Source organism: Canis lupus, chromosome 7 (genome assembly GCF_048164855.1).
Source record: "Canis lupus baileyi chromosome 7, mCanLup2.hap1, whole genome shotgun sequence".
Lineage (NCBI taxonomy): Eukaryota > Metazoa > Chordata > Mammalia > Carnivora > Canidae > Canis > Canis lupus.
Genome location: NC_132844.1, coordinates 14,231,712 through 14,251,748, shown reverse-complemented (window position 1 = coordinate 14,251,748; position 20,037 = coordinate 14,231,712). Strand labels below are relative to the sequence as shown.

At 38.3% G+C, this 20,037-nt stretch overlaps 1 long non-coding RNA gene across 1 annotated transcript in view; it reads left to right on the top strand.

Annotated features, from left to right (window-relative positions):
• The window catches only part of LOC140636593 (uncharacterized), a 173,041-nt gene extending 160,318 nt beyond the window's left edge, over window positions 1-12,723 (top strand). The window contains exons 8-9 of the long non-coding RNA XR_012033806.1: window positions 11,377-11,544; window positions 11,950-12,723. This is a non-coding gene — a long non-coding RNA (uncharacterized lncRNA). The remainder of the gene's footprint in view (window positions 1-11,376; window positions 11,545-11,949) is intronic.
• The last annotated feature ends 7,314 nt before the right edge of the window (window positions 12,724-20,037 follow it).

Sequence of the window (20,037 nt, the reverse complement as noted above, 5' to 3'; positions counted from 1 at the left end):
GTTATAAATGAGGTTAATCAGAAGCAAAGAAATATTTACAGACAGCTGGCATTCACCTTGAACAACGAATAATACAAACATGAAGCCTTTAAATCATTCCTTGATTGGTCCACAGAAATTCTGAAATAAGCCATTAATTATTTCATAGAAAAAAGAATCAAATTTTGAAGAAGAATGGCAGGACAATTGATGGAAGATGTTAGTATTTTACTATCAGAAGAAATCAAAGGGCAAGTTTGAATGTCTCAATTATTTTTACCAAGACCTGGACAATCCATTCCAAAGCATTGGATCAAAAATGTCAGCCATTTAATCTGACTTTCATAGAAGAAAAACTTTGGAAGCTTTTACCAACAGTAATAGAGTAATAGAATTTTTAAATTAGTTTTCTGATGAAAATATTTTAGTGGAAGTTTTCAATTACAGAGACATATGAATATGATTTGAATCAATCTAACAGAAACAAAAGTATGGATAGTAATGACAATTTCTGGAATTTATTGCGAATTTTTGTGTGATTTTTGTGAATTTTTTTCTGGGATTTTTGTGAATCTCTGCCAAACATATATGTTTTAAGACTTTAATATGTTTAAGACTTTTCATAAATACACACCCTCATGCTCCCATCCCCACAGGAAAATTTCTCAGCCACGAGAAAGAATCCTGCCATTTGCAACAACATGGGTGGACCTTGAAAGCATTATGCTAAATATGATAAGCCAGACAAAGAAAGGCAAATAACACATAGTATCACTTACATGTGGAAGTAAAAGAAAAAAAAGAAAAAAAAGTTAAACTCATAGAATCAGAGGACAGAAGAGTGGTTGCCAAAGGCTGGAGGTGGTTAAGGAAATAGAGAGAGGTTGGTAAGTGGTACAAACTTCCAGCTGTAAGATGAATAAGGTCTGAAGATCTATGTAAAGCATGATGACTAGAGAAGTACCTAGCTCACTCAGATGGAAGAGGGTCCAACTCTGAATCTCAGGGTCATGAGTTCAAGCCCCATGTTGGGTGTAGAGATTACTTAAATAAAAACTTGGAAGAAAAAGAACAAAGCCTGATGATTATACATGGTTACATATCTGTACTGGGAGAGTATTACTTAAAGGTTCAAGTATTAAATGGTGAAACATAAAAAAAAAAAAATCCATGGTTGACAACACTGTATTATAGAATTGAAGTTTGCTAAGAGAATAAAACTTAAATGTTCTCACCAAAAAAAAAAAAAAAGAAAGAAAGAAAGAAAGAAAAGGAAAATTATAAATATGTGAGGTGATGGATGTGTTTATTAACAAGATGGCACAAATCCTTTGGCAATGTATTTATATATCAAAGAGCTATTTTCTGTCATTAGTTACATTCAGCCTTGACTTGACATCTTAATTTTGTCAGGACATTCTGTGACTTGGGCCCCCACATTCTACTTGAGGAAATAGAGTTAAATATTGGTAACCAAGCTAATTTGATTTTTTCATACTCATCACTTCTGGACCAGACCTAATGCAAGAGTCTGGGTTGCTGTCACCATTGGTGCTACTACTGCTACTGAGAATAACAGCAATAATATGTGCCCAACTGTAAATAGTTTTTTTAAAGTATTTATGAAAATAGTCTCCTCCTCTAAGTTCTCTAGAACTGGAAGTGATAAATAAGATAATCAAATCTGGAAGTAGATGCATTTAACACTTATGCCTCTTGTCTTCCCACACCAATGGCAGATATTACTAACCACTCGTTCCCACCAAGCATAGATACCCCCCACGGGCCCTTCTCAATGTTCAGTGGATGTGTAGGCAGCCACTACTGACCTATCATCATTGGCATTACAGAGAGAATATTTCTTATCCCTGATATAGCACAACCCATCCTTTCACAGAAGAAGAAATGCTCACAAAATGATTGCACGTCAGATGAGCGGCAGAGTTAGGGTAATGATATGTGTCAGCTCCCCCACCCTCAGCCCAGTGTCCTTTCCAGTAATGTGTGCCTCATGTCTGGTTACCAGAATATACTACCCAAATGACTAATCAGATTCTGCTTTCAAAATGAAAAACTTCGCAATGACTTTTAAATTTCATTCTTCAAAAATCTGTTCTAATAAAGAGACTCTGGTCCAATATATTTACTACCTCATCTGGCCACCATTCTTTACACAGCAAGTATAATCAGTTATCCCTGGGGGGGCAGAGGGTGATTTCAGCAGGTGCCGAAATACATGCATTTGTAAAGACTGCTAGCGTGTTCACATCCTACAAAAATGCACACAATCGATCTCAAAACATCACCAACTCTTCAAATAGGAGGATTCCAGCTACATGTGAGGGGTAACTGATCAAAGTCAGCTAAGACTAATAAACATGAAAAAGAAGAACCAAAGAGAAAGACAGATGCCGATGAGTACTCCTTACCATTTAAGGCAACTTATAATTCTAACCATTCTGCTAAAAACAGACAACGGACTGATTGCTATTGTTTTACTGATTAACTATTCTCTCTGCTTTTTCCCAAAAGGCACCCTGGCAAACTTTGCTTAGTAAATATTGACACCTGTAAACCAAGCTGGCTAATGCCGTTGGCTCTCCAGCTATCTTCCCATCTGTTGCCTGAGAATTTTAAGCAACGCATTTTGGGACTCTTGCTCTCTTTCCATTGTAAACTGTAAAAAATGCTACCCAGAAGCTAATCCGAAAGCCACATGGCCCTAGAGGGGCCTGTGGTAAGTAAAGGGAAATGTAGTCTAATATGTAAAATGCGTATCCCACCGGCCTGCTCGGCCACCCCGTCTTTAGTTAATAGCATGCCGGGGTAATCTGCTTAGTTACCAAGTGGAGCTTTTTTCCCTCTTCCCCATGAGATCACCCAGACCACGATCAAAGCCCAAACACACTCTCTGCCAGCTCTATTGTTCCCCAGAGTGGGATTAATGACTAATTATGTCAGGTCACTCATCCAGATGGCCTCTCAGATGTTCCTTTGTCATTGTCTGACCTTCCATATGCCCCTTTGACCTTGAGGTTTATTTCCATGGAAACATGAAGCCTCAGTTTCCTTGCTGAGATTGCCAAGAATTGGCCAAAAGGAGGGATATGGGATAATCTACCCACACTTTGTATTCTGCTTCCATCTCATGCCTTGTTAAATCCAATGAATAGATAAAAAATGCTATCTGGTCCCAGCTGAGTGATGACCATGGTCATGATTCTATGTTACATGCTATGTTTTTTAAATTAGCAGACAGCTTTGTACATGGAAACGTGCATTCAATTTGAAGAACATCAATCGCCATAATGTGATCTTTTTATCTCATTAATGTTAAGCAAGGGTAATAGAATGGAATTACAAAATATCACTGTGAAAGGAATACAATTCAGAGAATTATAGATATCCCCCATTAAAGCCCTAGAGATGTTTGGATAAGTCAACTTGTTCAGTTTCATAAATTAAAGATTCTTTACTTTACTACCTTTTCTGGGGTTTAAATTCTAGCCTCAGATGTTGATCTTAATCTGAAGAAGGATTTTAAAGTGGTTAGTAAAATGGAGAAATTTCCTCAAAACTACCAAATAAGTAAATAAAAATAGAATAGGAGACTGACTCCTGCACTCAATTAAATAAAAAAGGTTGAATACGTATTTGCATGAGATGAAATGTATTTCCCTTTATATTATAAAGAAGACTAAAGAATAATTCATATGTCTAAAATGTGGAGGCTAATTCACCTCTCCCGAGTTCATCCAAGAATGAAATGTCTCTCTGCTCTATACAGGAATTCATACACGCACAGAAGTCTCAAGGGGGAATGCTAGTAGAGTTGAGTAGTCACACGTGCCCAAGTTTTCCTGGCAGGGTGGTGATTTATGAAATCTTCCTTCACCAATGATCAGAAATCTTCCACCTGAGAGTTATCAGTTTATTTAAGAAAAAAATCAGAGGGCTAAGTGAACAAAGGATTTTGTTCCTTGTATTGTTCTTGTTGGGCCATTTTGCCTTCTGAATCCAGAAAGACATGGATCAAAAGGAAAAACTCACCCTGGTCAATGACAGCCAATGCCTTCCACTCCCCACTCCCGGGACTCCAGTGCTGGAAGGAAGCAGTGATGCTACCTTGTTCACTGCTCACTACAGTATCGTCCAGATCTCCAGTGTCCAGCACAGTGCTTGGCATAATCTAGGTTTCTAAAACCTCACCTGAATGAATGAGTGAATAAATGTGGAGTAAATGTTAGTGCTAGCCCATGTGTGCCGAGAAAACTTGACCTTTCTCCTCTTTTGTTTTCTTCCAATGATACTGTCAGGACTTGCTTATTTAAGAAAGCATTCTGTGCAGATTTGGCCTCAGGGAACACAATTCAACAACAACAACAAGAACAACAACAAAAAACCCCAGAGAAATCCTTTCCTTCCATTAAAAGAAAGACAATTTTATTTAAAGGATGGCAGCAATACAGTAGACTTCCACAAAGCATGAAAGAACGCTATGTTCCTAATCATTTGAGAATGTGGCCAGAAAACTCTTAACACATTTCAGACAGTGTTCCAGGCCTTTTGCAATGGCTCCATGCCTTACGAGGTACTCATTCCATCTTCTGAGTTTGCCATCACCACTCCCAGACAAAGATCCTCTCCCTTCTCGGATGGCATTGCTGGGAGACATGGCAAACTGATGGTCCACATTGCAGACACAGGGGTGGCAAGACAGACATTTTTCCTAGGAACATTCCTACTAAAATTTTTGGTAAGTGCTTTGTCAGACATAAGACTCACAGACACAGAATCGTCTTAATTAACAACATACTTAAAATGTTGACATTCTATCTCAGTAGAAATATAATTTGAATACAAGTTCAAATCTTCTGTTCATGAGGCTCATCACAACAGCATGTGACACTTATCTAGGCCCCAGGTTCCACACCTGCAAATCACACTACTGTACTCTGTAAGTCCCTGCAATAACTATGAGTGGAAATAATTCTTCCAACAGGAGGGACTTAGAATTCTCATGTGTTAGAACTAAAATTCTCATGGTGGCCTAAAAAATTCACAAGAGTCAGCCAGTATATTAGAATATTGCATCAAGGGGAAAATTACTGTATCAAAGAATAGGGAACTGGAAATCAATGTTGTCCAAGTGCTGCTTGTTTGATTTTTATGGTCCTTGTAAATTGCTTTGTGAGTAGGTTTATATCAATGAAAAAATATTTGTTAAGTGTCTGCAGTGTGCCAGCCCTGGCTTAGTTTCTAGAAATACAATGACGACCTCAAATCGCTCTTAGCTTACTAAGGAGACTGAGGAGCAAACCTAGAATGTCTTGGGCAGACCTAGGGCAATTTCCTGGAGGAGGTGGATATCTAGGTGAAGCTCTAAATAAGAGTGAACTCAGAAAACAGGAAAAGAGTGAGGAAAGATATCCTGATAGAGGGAGTAATTTATGTCAAGTCCTAGGTGGGAAAATGGATGGGCCAAATTCAGAGATTTGTAGTAGTTCGGCCTGACCAAGGTGTGAGGTATGAAGGTGTGAAGGTGAGATTGGACAGGTGAGTGGGAGCCCTACCATCAAAGGCCTTGTGTTCCATGTTAGGGAATCTGTAACCCAGAGGATCCAAACAGGAAATGCCAGGAGACTCAGTGAACTCTGTTGTCAGGTGGTAGTGCCTCAGATTCCTGGCTGGAGTTCAAGGATAGGATGCCAGTCCACAGATAAAGATGCCCCAGGCAAGCCAGGACCCCCATCCCAGAAGGACTGGATTACTAGACAATCCAGGCATGACTTGGGCACAAGCTACAAAAGGTTGGAAATTATCATGTGAGGACTGATTTCAGGGACCAGAAAGAAACCCAGAACTCTTCTGTTTCTCCCAGACAAGACTTGGAGGTAACTCGGAGGAGAGTTTCAGAGCGTTAAGCGTTTCTTAACTCTCTCCAGAGAGAGGAGTTGGTGGGGCTGGTGGTGGGAGGGGGTTCGAGGGAACATACTGAGCTGTTAAGAGTGAAGGATCTGGGCTGCAGAAAGAAGAGAGAAACAGAGGCAGGAACTCAGTAGGTCTTCCCCTTGCAGCAGTGAGAGACACTGGATCTAGAGCTGATTAGCTGCATGACTTTGAGAAAATTTTCTTCTTAACCTCTCTGAGCTGCCATTTCCCCATTTATGAAATGAGGACAGTGATGCTTTCCATGCTAGATTGTCATATTAATTGGAAAATAGCAGCAAAATACCTGGCATCTAGAAGGCACTTGGCCTTGGCAGTAAATAAGTAGTAGCTTTTATTAAGGGGGTATATCATTAATCACTGTGTGGGAGATGTGCGTTAGTCACCGCAGGGAAGAACTAATAATTGCCTTTACACTAACTTTATCTGGATCTCTTTCATAGCCTTTCCTTTTGATTTTATGTTAGTACTCATGCAAATTTTACGGTACTTCGGTTATCAGTTTGTATTATAATTTATCCATTTTAGTATTCCCTAGAGTGGATATTACAACTTTACATGGGCTAGGTGCCTAGTAAATCATTGTTGAATGACTGAATAATCCCTTTGGGGATAAAATATCAATCCCAGGGCCATTTCTAAAAGTTGCTGATGTTATTGGTAATTAGGTATTATTCTTCTACTCATTCAACACGTATTTATTGAGTACCAATTTGTACCAGGCATTGTGCCAGGCCACCCTATTCATCACCAATCCCTAATTCTTTTACCAAAGCAATCAGAATGTGTCTTATTTTGTTCTGCTTTCCAGTGTTATGGTTCCAAGGAAAGATCAGTTTGTGGATTTTGCCCATGTGTAGTTAGAAGAAGCCACAAAAGCATCCTTAATCTTGGCTGTTCAAAAGGAAAGAAAGAATAAAAAACGATTTCCCCGGGGTGCTATCATATGAAAACCAGTGGTATGAGAAACCAAGGATGGAGATAACCCACCATAAGTCATAGCCAGTGAACCCCTTCTAATGCATAGCTCACTGACTCTGTGTCAGACTACTATCTTTGTTTTAGATTCTTTAAATTTGCTATATTAGAAGCTCAGACCACAGCCCAGAATAATTGTTTAATGAACTGACTTTCCAACAGGTCAGTACAAGAACAATAATAGGCCCCATAAGACACACTTAGAGATACACATTCCATTCCATTTGTAAATGGAGATGTCTTTCTTGGGTAAGAGAGATATTTTAAAAATTTAATAAAATTATATAAAAATATTTTTGTTAGTAACATAAAAACTATGTAGGTGAATACTAACCTAATAAATTTATTGCATTAAAAAATAATGGAAAGTATCCAGGATGATTTTATGTTTGATGTAGTAGGTAAAATACGAAAGGAAATAGACTTACATATTGCCAAAGCATTAATTTTATTAGTCTATTTTCCTATCTTCGACAGCAGGGTAACTTTCAACTCTCCTCGACCAGTCAGACTCTTATTTGGTATTTTATTTGATTGGCTGTCTAATCTAAATAAACAGATTAACTTGCATTTAAGAAAACAGGAGATAGGGAAACAGCAGAGAGAATGATTCAAAGGTAAGCTTTAAATATACAAATGGGATAGTTCTTTTATGGGAACATTTCCATCCATAGCTTCGCTAAAGCCCACGTGCAAAGGTAACCTAAAATCCATATGATGAGTTTCTAGCTGCTATGTACATATTCAACTTCTGGTCTGTTATATCTACAATTGCAGATACCCAACAGAACCCAATATAGGCTGAATTTCTGTTTAGCAAAGTCTGCCTCTTTGACATAGAAGCAACTAGCCACCTAATTCTGAATAATTCTTTACTTTTGAACTTCTTATTTTTTCGAGAGCTCATATTTGCTTATTGACAGATAAATGCTATGTCTTCAGGGTAATTCTTTTTGTGAAATATAAACATTCAACACAAAAGAAGAAATGTACGAATGAATGGTTGTCAAAGCCTGAAATCAAGAAGAATTCATGAATTTAATATTCTAGGCCCCAGAGATAGGTAACACATGACTAGCATGTTAAAGATAAACAGCTTGATAAATTCTATTGCAGTCAGTGCTATAGGAAAAAAAAAAAAAACTTAGAATGTAAAAAAAAATAAAAAAGGAAAAAGTGAAATTTCAAAGGAAAAGAATTATATGCTGGACAGAGTTGATTATTTGGCAAATTTGTTATCATATCCCCCATTTAAATGTGCAAAATTTGCATATAATTTTTTTCTTTCGGGAATAAAATCATCAGACCTAATTAGCTATTGATGCCCAGGAAATGTTAATACCTTATAAGATAAGCCCCCCCAAAAATGTGTTGCAATTAAAGATGTGGTCATGGAAGGAGAACTCCTTGCCTACCACCCCCTTGTCCCTGTTCCTTAAGTCACATCTGCTTTCCTTACTAAAGGTATAAGCCTGTGGAACAGAGGAGCTTATACAGCTGAGGAGGAAAAGTGCATTCCTTTTTGTCTGGTGCATCATCAACCAACCTGTCAGCTACATTCCAAATGCAGAATCTTTCTTTTGCATGATGATTCTAGGAGGCAGAAATCACAGCTTGGCTGACTGATCCCAGGTGGAGTTTGAAGTGCTGACAGCAAGAGAACTAATGTTTAGATTTATAAACTGAGTGAAGTTGATGTGGAAATCATTGCAAATGAATAAATATAGAGCCTTGCATTATCATTTTTATCAACTCACTTTGCTCACTATAACCCTTTCTATGTAATTACTTGCGATGAATGTGAGTTGTACCTACAGCAGACATATGTACCTACAACTGCCACATATGTATGAAATATGTAGCCTCTTCAAGGGAAAGGAACACACCAATTTATTCAGCATACAGATTGCAAATACAAAAGGCAAGCCAGCATCCTATGTAAGAGGGAAGGAAGAGTCCGTGGCTTGTATAATTCATATCCTTAAATGAGTCAAGGAGTATTCATACCCAGGAGTGAAGATAAAACTGGTATTTTATTGATGACATTATATAAATGTTAAAATGTATGTATTTTATATACTAAAAAAAAGGAAAAAGCTAAATCAAAGAAAAAGAATGGGTTGTTGGTACAGCACTTTATCTTTCATATTGACTGGAGTATATATTAAGCTGAGCTATTGAAATTACATTGACATAATTACTAAAAGTGAATACATTTGATCAAAAATATATGTTTACTAATATTAATATATTTTGTCCATTGATGGCTATCAGTCGTTTCTCTTTTATATCATTTGTTTCTATGAATTAATGTATATTTTATGCTTTGAAATTTCCTTATGAATAGCTCTGTATTTTTTATGCTGGATAAAGCCACTGGTGGCCATATTCTGGTGTGAGAACAGAATCCAGCCACAGAGAACAACATACTCAGATGCCCTTGGATCTCTGCTCTTCACATCATGCCCTTGCTCTTCCTTGGCAACTGCTGGTTTGGAACATTATGGTTAGGGTGCGTGATGGCAAGTACACTGTGGTTAGGAGAAGATGTTAAGTGACTCCAATTTTGCTAAAAAGGCTGCTTTTAGGTTGTTTGAAGGTATATCTAAGGACACATTTTACACTGTCATCCTTAGATGCATACATTAAATGCATGTGTAAAAAGTCATTTCTGGGGCTCTTGACTGGCTCCACTGAAAGAGTATATATATAACTCTTGATCTTGGAGTTATGAGTTTGAGCCCCACATTGGGTTAAAAGATTACGAAAAAAAAAATAAACTTAAAAAATTAAATAAAATAAAGGCCAACACACACAAAAAAATCATTTCTGGGGCACTTGGGTGGCTCAGTTGTTTAGGCAGCCAACTCTTGATTTAGGCTCAGGTCATGATCTCAATGTCATGAGATCAAGTGAGCCCCATGTTGGCTCCACACCAGTGGGATATCTGCTTGAAGATTCTCTCCCTCTGCCCTCCTTCCACTGTCTCAAGTAAATAAATAAATATTTTAAAAAATCATTTCTTTTTTCTAATGTGTGCTAACATTAAGCAGTAATATTAATAACATTTTCAATACAAAATTATCTAACTCAGGATGACATAAGGTTTTTACAGGTAGATGATACCTTATATATGGAGTATATATGCTTTTTTTCTGGCACACTATCAAAGAAGTTCAATACTTCATGAAGGTATAAAAGAAGTTTAGAGGTCTTCCTACTTAAGTCTAGCCAATTAAAACAAAATGCAAGTACACGTTTCCTGGGCATCATTTGAGATTTTTCTTCTGTACTTCTAACATAATAAGTTTCACAAAAGTTTGTACTTACTAAGAACTGTCATTATCTCTAATGGTTTAATGTAAATAACATAAATTATTTATTTGAAAGTGATGCAATACTTAATATTCACCTTCTAAATAATGAAAATATCTTTATATTTTTTATTTTTATTTTATTTTATTTATTTATTTTTTTTATTTATTTATGATAGTCACACAAAGAGAGAGAGAGAGGCAGAGACACAGGCAGAGGGAGAAGCAGGCTCCATGCACCGGGAGCCCGACGTGGGATTCGATCCCGGATCTCCAGGATCGCGCCCTGGGCCAAAGGCAGGCGCTAAACCGCAGCGCCACCCAGGGATCCCTCTTTATATTTTTTTTAACTAAATTAATGTCTTCCCTGGTTTTCAAACTATAAAATCTTACTGAATTTCATGCTACTGTTTCAAAAGAAAATAATGTGGTATCTTAAATAATGGGATATATTTCATTCTGAAAAACCAATGTGAATGGAGCCAACATTTATTCTATCCAATGCAGTCTGGAGCTAGACCAAAATCTAGAATGGTTTTCTATTTCTAAGACTACAAAAAAAAAAAAAAAAAAAAAAAGATTCAGTGAGTCATCCCGAAGTTCTGTCTGATTCTAGAGACAGAAGTCCAAGACGAATTAGGGATGCCAATAGTGAAAATGTAGTGGAAAAAAGTACTGCTGGCCTGAAAGGAAAGACAGTACAGTCCTTCTACCAAGTTTATTTAAGAATGTGGCTTGTACCTTCAGTGTCTTAGTTGCCCTGTATAAACCGAAAGACTGATAAAACCATGACTTCTTCCTTCACAAGGTCTTAAGAACATTCAAATCAAAACACTACGTTGGTATGAAGCATAGATATCATTAAACAACTCAGAATATTTCTCCATCAGGACCGGTAATAAACAATCGGGGATCAATAGTCTAACATCATTAAATATGTGTTTGCTGTGCATAAATTGAGTGTTAATGCAAATACACACTATAAAATTAGGGGTACACTTTTTCTTTTAAGCAGAGGAAGAAAAAAACTTAAAATAGTAGATTTGAATTTTAAAACTTAGATTGTAAACCTAATTTTTAAGTTATACATCTCTATTGTGAATTATGTCCTGCCTTTTATCTTTTTTAAAAGAGATTTTATTTATTTATTTTGGAGAAAGGGGGTGTGAGCAGAGAGAAGACAGAGCAGGAGGGAGAGGAAGGAAAGAGAATCTCAAGCAGCTGCCCCTGAGCACAGAACTCGACACCAGGCTGACCTCAAATCCTGAGACAATGACCTGAGCTGAAATGAAGAGTGTGAGGCTTAACCCACTGAACCACCCAGGTGCCCCCTGCCTTTATCTTTGAACAAAATATGTATATGTGTGTGGGTGTCATTTCATTTTAATTAAAACATAACCAAACATCCCTATCAGGACTATTGAGATATAATTATTCATTGCAATGTGAATCATATTTACAAAATACATCTTAGAAAAATATGTGCACTGTTTTGAAATGTGAGCTGTTTAAATTTCTCCTGAAACTATTACCCAAAACCCAACATATATGAATAGTTGCTGTATTTTGGTCCTGAGCAAAGGGTCAACAACAAGTGGTTTAAGTGTCTGGTGCTTAGGGATTTAGTTACTTTGAAACTGGATTATTCTTCTACTTGACAAATAGCAATAAAAAATGCGGGCATGTTCTTGAGAGATAATATTATTTTGTTGCTGATTTTGCATTCCAGACCTATGTCTTTGTGGATGACCATGGAGATTACAAAATAAGGAACCGCGGGTCTCGGGATTGATGGGCAATGCTGAAGGTGCCTCCATCAGGAGCAGCGATGATGCAGTGCTGAGCAGAGTGGAGACCATGATGGCCCTGAAATGATTGTAACACATGGTCTCTGCCTCAAAGGGCTTACAGTCAGGTCAGGTGAATAAACCTGTTTAGTAATGATGAGCTCTGGCAGCAAATGCCTGGAAAGCTGAGCAGAAGGAGAGGGATTTGTCTGTGGAGAGATCAGGACCCTGGTGTTGGAGGTACAGCCCCATAGGAGGAAGGGTTTAGACTGAAACAGCTGGGGAATATGAAGAGGATTGAGAAAAAGATGAAGCAAATTTTTCAAAGACAGATATTGACCACTAGTATGATTTCCACTGTGAAACATGTTGGCAATTTCCTCTCTCTCCTTGTTGCACCAGTAGTATAATTCTGTTTCTTTTCCACTAGCCCCAGAGTAGAACACTTTTGCTTGCTTTCTGTTGAGTTATAGGGCAATAAAGATGCCAGGAATCTGAAAATGTCCTTAACTCTTTCTTCGTCTGCATCTTCTTGTCCTGCTGATTTCAGCTTCTAAAACTCTCCAGTCTTCTTCGTCGACCCATCCACCACCTCAGCCAAGTCCCATCCTCTCTCACTGCAATAGAATTCTTATGGACTCCCCACTTTTGACAACTGCACCCCTTTAGTACACTTTTCATATAGCTATCAGACAATAGATTTGTTTTTATTTTAAGATTTTATTTATTTACTCATGAGACACAGAGAGAGAAGCAGAGACACAGGCAGAGGGAGAAGCAGGCTCCCTGCAAGGAGCCCGATGTGGGACTCAATCCCAGGACCCCCAGGATCACGCCCTGAGCCAAAGGCAGATGCTCAACCACTGAGCCTCCCAGGTGCCCCTCAGACAATAGATTTAAAACATTAATTTCATCAGATCATTCTGCTGCCCTTAGGGGAAAGAAGCCAAGACATTTCATTGTCCTTGAACATATGCATGATCTAACCCCTGCTTACCTATTTAGTCCAGCTTCTCAAAATCCTCTCACTCTTACAGCTCTTTAGGGCTTTGGGTGATGCTCTTCCACCTGCTTCCCTAGGTCCCTCTAATCTAGATGACCATCTCACATCCAGCTGCTCATCTCAACTGAGTGACCTTTCTCTTGGGAAAGCCTGCATGGCCCCCACTCCTTGTACCTGCAGACTTGGTTGGTCCTCCACGACACTGTCTTATTTTCTTTTTAAGATTTTTTAATTTATTCATGAGACACACACACAGAGAGAGAGAGAGAGAGAGAGAGGCAGAGACATAGGCAGAGGGAGAAGCAGGCTCCATGCAGGGAGCCTGATATGGGACTCAATCCCGGGACCCCAGAATCATGACCTCAACCAAAGGCAGATGCTCAACCACTGAGCCACCCAGGCATCCCGACACTGTCTTAAAACATAGTACACTTCTTCTCTTCCTCATGAAGTCAATCACACTTAGTTATTACCTGTCTTCTGGGTCATGCATGTTTTGTTCATTGCTATGTTCCTAGTAGTTAGCACGGTGCCCATCCCAGAGCAAGCTGAGTTGATGAAATTAATGAAAAACCTAATTGAAATACTGATGTTTTAAACTCTTGGCTAGAATGTTAGTAGGTTGTATTAAATATACTTGGATGGGGCACCTGCGTGCCTCAGTGGTTGAGTGTCTGCCTTTGGCTTAGGTCGTGATTCCGGGGTCCTGAGATGGAGTCCTGCATCAGGCTCCCCATAGGGAGCCTGCTTCTCCCTCTGTTGTATCTCTGCCTCTTTCTGTATCTCTCATGAATAAATAAATAAAATCTTAAAAAAATAAAAAAATACAAATATTTAAATTCAATTTAGTTAACATATAGCGTATTATTAGTTTCAGGAGTAGAAAGTAATGATTCATCACTTGCATATAATATCCAGTGCTCATTACATCAAGTGTCCTCCTTAATGCCCATCACCCAGTTACCCCATCCCCCTAACCACCTCCCCTTCAGCAACCCTGTTTGTTTCTTAGAGTTAAGAGTCTCTTATGATTTGCTCCCTCTCTGTTTTTATCTTATTTTGTTTCTTACCCTTCCCCTATGTTCATCTGTATTGTTCCTTAAATTGCACGTATGAGTGAAATCATATGGTATTTGTCTTTCTCTGACTTATTTCGCCTAGCATAATACTCTCTAGCTCCATCATCATTGCAAATGGCTAGACTTCATTCTTTTTGATGGCTGAGTAATATTCCATTGTGTATATATACCACACCTTCTCTATCCATTCATCTGTCAATGCACATCTGGGTTCTATCCATATTTTGGTTATTGAACTGATCTTCAACAAAGCAGGAAAGAATATCCAATGGAAAAAAGTCTCTTCAACAAATGGTGTTGGGAAAATTGGATAGCCATATGCAGAAGAATGAAACTAGACCATTTGCTTACACCATCCACAAAAATAAACTCAAAGTGGATAAAAGACCTAAATGTGAGATGTGAATCCATCAAAATCCTAGAGGAGAACACAGGCAGCAACCTCTTTGAACTTGGCCACAGCAACTTCTTGCTATACTTGTAGATTTCTCAATTATTTCCTTTAATAGGTATTAATTATATTCAGTTATATAGTACTAAAGTAGTGCGTAACAGTTGGAATTAATTCCTTCTTTAAAGAACTGGAAATATTCAGTTGACAAGCTTTGAGATAGTTGGAGGTTAGGAGCAAAGGATAGGAATTGCTTTCTGTTGGGCTTAAAGATCAACCAGAAATGTACAATCTGAGGAGGAGGAGCTCACTTATGGGAGAAACAAAAATTAGAATGAAAGAGGCATTTCTTGGAGGCACCACAGTTTATGAAAGGCAAATTAAAGGAGATGTCGATTAAAAACCTAGAAGAGGTTAGAAACAGTGCATATGTGGTGAAGATGAGAAGTCAGTTTCCACTCATTTTATCTTAAAAAAAAAAAAAAGGTAACTAACACTAACACAGCCTATAATCCAGCAATTTCTCTCCTTAGAAAAACTTTTGCATCTTAGAAAGAACTTTTGCAGAGAAAAACTATTGGAAAACTTGGGCACCAGAAGGCACACATGAGACTATCCACAGCATCAGTGTCCACAGTAGCCAATGAAAAGAAAAACTGGAGACAACCTAAATTCTCATCAACAGGAGATTGGAGAAACACATTGTGCTGTATTTATACAATAGAATACTATATATCAGTGAAAATGAGTGGAATTATAGCTTTCCAAGTCAGAGGGATGAATTTCAGAAACATAATAATGAAAACAGCAAGTCTCAGACATGATATGTAACAGTACCATTTTAAATATTCAAAACAAAATAAAAACAATACATTGCTTAGGGATATATGCTTATAGAGTAAAAAAGAAAATGATTTTTTAAATTATGTTAGAGTTACCTCTTGAGAGTTTACATGGGATCCAAGAGAAGTGAAAGGGTTGTTTAAACAATATTGGTATTGTTCTATTCCTTAACTTGGCTGGTCAGCTCACAGGTATTCATTCCATTATTAGGCTTCATAATTTATACATATAGTGCATGTGTTCTTTTGAGCATATCAAATACTTCATACTTTTTAAATGAGGATAAAAAGCAAGTAACTCCAGTTTATAAAGATTGGACCTGAAGTCTCTGTCATAAAATATATAAATAAGAAAAACAAATCTCAAAATGTAAGACTATGGGATGATCAGTTTAGGATAGAAGTCTGTATAAACTGCAGGTGCTTTATGCATTGAAGAAGTAGTGTTTTGCCATGATCGTTCAATTCAGTAGTGAAACTTTTGCTCCCTATAAGGCCAAGGCAAAAAATATAAACGGGTTTTTAAAACGTTAGAAATCTCAGAACTAACTGACCAATGACATGTCTTTAAAGGACACTGCTCTGTTGGGGTTATAGCCCTAACTGCTGAGACAGACAATACTAATGTCATGGGCAATCTGTATAAAGAATATTGGCCAATGGCTGGTATGACGACGACTCCTACTGAAGATGTAGCACTTGGTTTTGAGTAAAGTGGCACATGATCACTTGGTAAATATTTACCAAATAAAGGTAAAAAAGTGAAAGTTGCAAGTCTTCTTACTGTGGTCCCCTGGTGCAGTGGAGGAAGCTTCTAGGAGGCAGAGCCTACTTATGTGATTGTAAACCTTACTCCAGAAAGCAGGTTGAGGTTAAGCAGGACTAATTCAGCTCCCAGTTCAGTACTACCATCAAACTTCACTCCCTGGCAATTGAGGGCAGCAGAAGAATGAAAAATATTTCCCTCTGGCCTGAGCTCCCAGTAGAAGGGAAAATGCAACATGTACTGTGGCAGGTGACTGTTCCTTTCCTCTTCTCAAAAAAGCAGGGTGGAGATATAGGGAGCTCATAGATGTCTCTGTGTGTTATCTCCTGACTAGTACTTTTTGATTGTGGTAAACTATAACCATTTTAACCATTTTTAAGTGTGAGGTTGAGTGACATTATGTACATTCACAACGTCATGCATCCATTACCACCATCCATCTCCAGAACTTTTCTCATATTCCCAAACTGAAACTCAGCACCCATTAAATAGTAATACTCCATTTCCCCCTAATTTGATCCCCTGGTGCTACCATTCTACTTTCTGCCTCTGTGAATTTGACTACTCTAGATACCTCCTAGTAAAACCATACAATATTTGTCCTTGTGTGACTGGTTTATTCCACTTGGTATAATGTCCTCCAGGTTGATCCACGATGTAGCATGTGTCAGAATGCCTTCCTTTCAAAGGCTGAATAACACCACATTGTATGTATATGTCACATTTTGTTTTTCCATTCATCCATCAATACACACTTGGCTTGCTTACCCCTTTTGGCTATTGTGAAAAATGCTTCTATTAACATGGGTGTACAAATATCTGTTCAGATCCCTGCTTAATTTCTTTGGGTATATACCTAGAAGTAGAATTGCTGGATCATGTGGCAATTATATTCTATATTTTTTGAGGAACCATCATAGTGTTTTCTACCGTAGCTGTGCCATCTTACATTCCCACCAGCAGTGCACAAGAGCTCCAATTTCTCCACATCCTTGCCAACACCTGTCATTTTCTGGTATATTTATGTACAACCCATGGGTGTGAAGTGGTTAGTCTTTTTTAAATAATAGCCACCTACTGGGTGTGAAGACCCCCAAACAGAATTTTATAGCATTTACTTAGAATTATTTCCTTCCGGGATGCCTGGGTGGCTCAGTGGTTGATGGTTTGCCTTTGGCTCAGGGCGTGATCCTGGAGACCTGGGATCCAGTCCCACATCGGGCTCCTTGCAGGGAGCTTGCCTCTCCCTCTGCCTATGTCTCTGCTTTTCTCTGTGTCTCTCATGAATAAATAAAATCTTAAAAAAGGAAAAAAGAATTATTCCCTTTCTTGTAAACCACTTCACCTGTATGCTTCACCTAACTACCCATCCCTGCCTTTTCATCTTGATTAATTATTGGTTCTTCACAGGATAACGACTTGAGCTATCTAATGGAACCAAGTCACACCTTCTGGACCTTTAAAGAATGTAACCAGTTACGTCTGGGAAAGATGAATCTTTTATGGGTGAAAGCAGACAAAAGAACATGTCTTTCATCCCCCCACTGATGAGGGCCACATCAGACTCTTACTCAATTTAGTCAAAGTAAAAATGAAAACAAACCAAAAAAAAAAAAAAAAAACCCAAAAAACAAAAAACAAATCTGTAAGATTCTGAAACATAGTAATCTTCAGACTGATGGAAAACAAAACATTGAATCTTTAGTATTAACTGTCAATAAGCTTAGCATGGAAGTAGGTAAAATGAGATAGCTTAGAAACCAAAACAGATATTTTTCTAAAAAGAAACTATTGAAGGCATATGTATTTTAGGTGATGCTCCAGGTGTAATATATTCTATTGATCATTTTTATCAAGCCACTTAAGATTTTTGTGGGGCTTTTTTCTAAAGTGAAATAATCACAAATTTCTAAATGAAATACTAAGAATCAGCTATTTATTTATTTATTTATTTATTTATTTAGCCTGTTACCATTCACTCTTCCCTCTCAGTTCTTCCTGCAAGCCAGCACATTACAAAATCAGACACAGTGACAAGCAAAAAGCTTGGTTTCCAATGGTTTAGATCTTAAATAACCATTATCATCCAGAACCATGCAGCTGATTCTTCCTGCAGAAATACTTACGAGGCTATCATTTTAAGCTTCAAATTTATAACACTACAGAAGGAGAAGTGTAGAATAATGTGAGAAGCATTAACCAGCAACACTGCAATAAGGGTTTATAGAATTATAGGCACCTGTTTTGCATTTATGAGATGTAGGATATTCTTTAACTGCTCTCTTTAAGGTTTCTGATGAACATGGAGTTTTTAATTAGATGGGCTTTTACTGCTGGTTCAAAGCATTGGCTCCTCACCATGGATGTAATTTTTGATGACTAAGAGAATTAATTTTGTAGCGTAGACAATTATATCATTATACCATATGTCACTGCAGCGTAGGCTTTGTCAGATCCCAAAGATTTGTCATTTAGCTACAAAAATCTCACTCTGTGGTAAAGTGTTGGGTGAGAATCCATCAACAGTAGATGTGATGACTGCATAGTTTCATGTATTGCTATATTAAAAGAGAGTTAAGCTCTTTAGCTATATTGCTAGCTTCCTGTAAGTTATGCTTTGGTAGCCTCCAGAAAAAAGTATTTTAAAACACAGAACAGGGCTTCCCACATGAGACAGACAACACCATGAAGGAAGGGGTCTAAGAGGATTGTCATCACTGCGATCACGGCCTATTAGCAGTTACATTCAAATGGAAAAAATAGTTCTCGTAAAAATTTCATGAGACGTTCTTGATGGCACAGAATTAGCTACTTGGGTACAGAAGCTAACTGGTAAAGGTATAAAAATTGAAACCCACCAAATGCATGTCAAATGGGAAAATCTGCCCGTAGCCCCTAGTGTCCAAACACACAGCCCTGAGGTACTAGGCATTTCAGCCTCAGGCAAACCAACAGTGGTTCACCTTAAATTCTTGGAACTGACAGGGCCCATCAGCTATTATGTCCCCTGCCCCCACACCTCTGGGGTGCTGACTGACAGCCTCTTCCCCGCACCCTCCCCCCCCCAGCTCTGGTGGGCCAAGCCGGCTGTTTTGTCAGCTGCCTCCCGCCTGGGCCTGGCCAGTGAGCAGGGGGCTGGGGGCTCCAGCCAGGGGGGCTGCCCCGCCTGCCTCACTGCTGCTGCTCTGGCTGCCACTCTACCTCTGGGCCCGGAGACCTTTCTAGTCTGCAGATAACACTGGAGAATTTAGCCTAATCGGTTCAGCTTCCCTAAGGCAAAGGGAAAAAAAAAAAAAAAGGTTTCTTAAAAGGAAAAGGATTAAGAGGGAAAGTGAGCAAAGGCTTGCCTGGTCTCCACTTAGGGAATCAGAAAGAGCACAATCAATCGAATAAACGGTTCACCTAATCATGGGGACAGCAGGGTAGAAGAGAAGCTCTGCTTTGTGGCTTTTTAGTCTTGGAAGGTTGCTCATAGAATCATCTAATAGTGACAAGTTCTGGAGTTGGAAAATAAAGACCTCTTCACTCCTCCACATCCCTTGCCATAATTTCCCCTTTTTTTTTCTTCGTTTTTTCTTTGCTTTCTTTTGGAAGGGCATTCTGTGCTGTTGGCCACAATCCTCCACTCTGCGCATACACGCGTGTGCACATGTGCACATACACACACAGACGTCTCATTGTTTACTCATCTTGAGATTGAAATAGTTAACAGGTCACCTTTTTTTTTTTTTTTTTTTTTTAATTTTTCTAGCAGGTCACCTTAAAACAAAATTGGGAGCTAGGAAGACCATATGATTTTGATAAAAGATCACCGTTAGATCCTAATAATGATGAAATTCTATATATCCATCCTGGGAATCTATTTACCGAAATTGTACTGGGGAAATATTGGTGACTATTCTGGCATTCTTTGTGCTTGTCTTTTTTGATATTTACCTGGGTTTTCCTA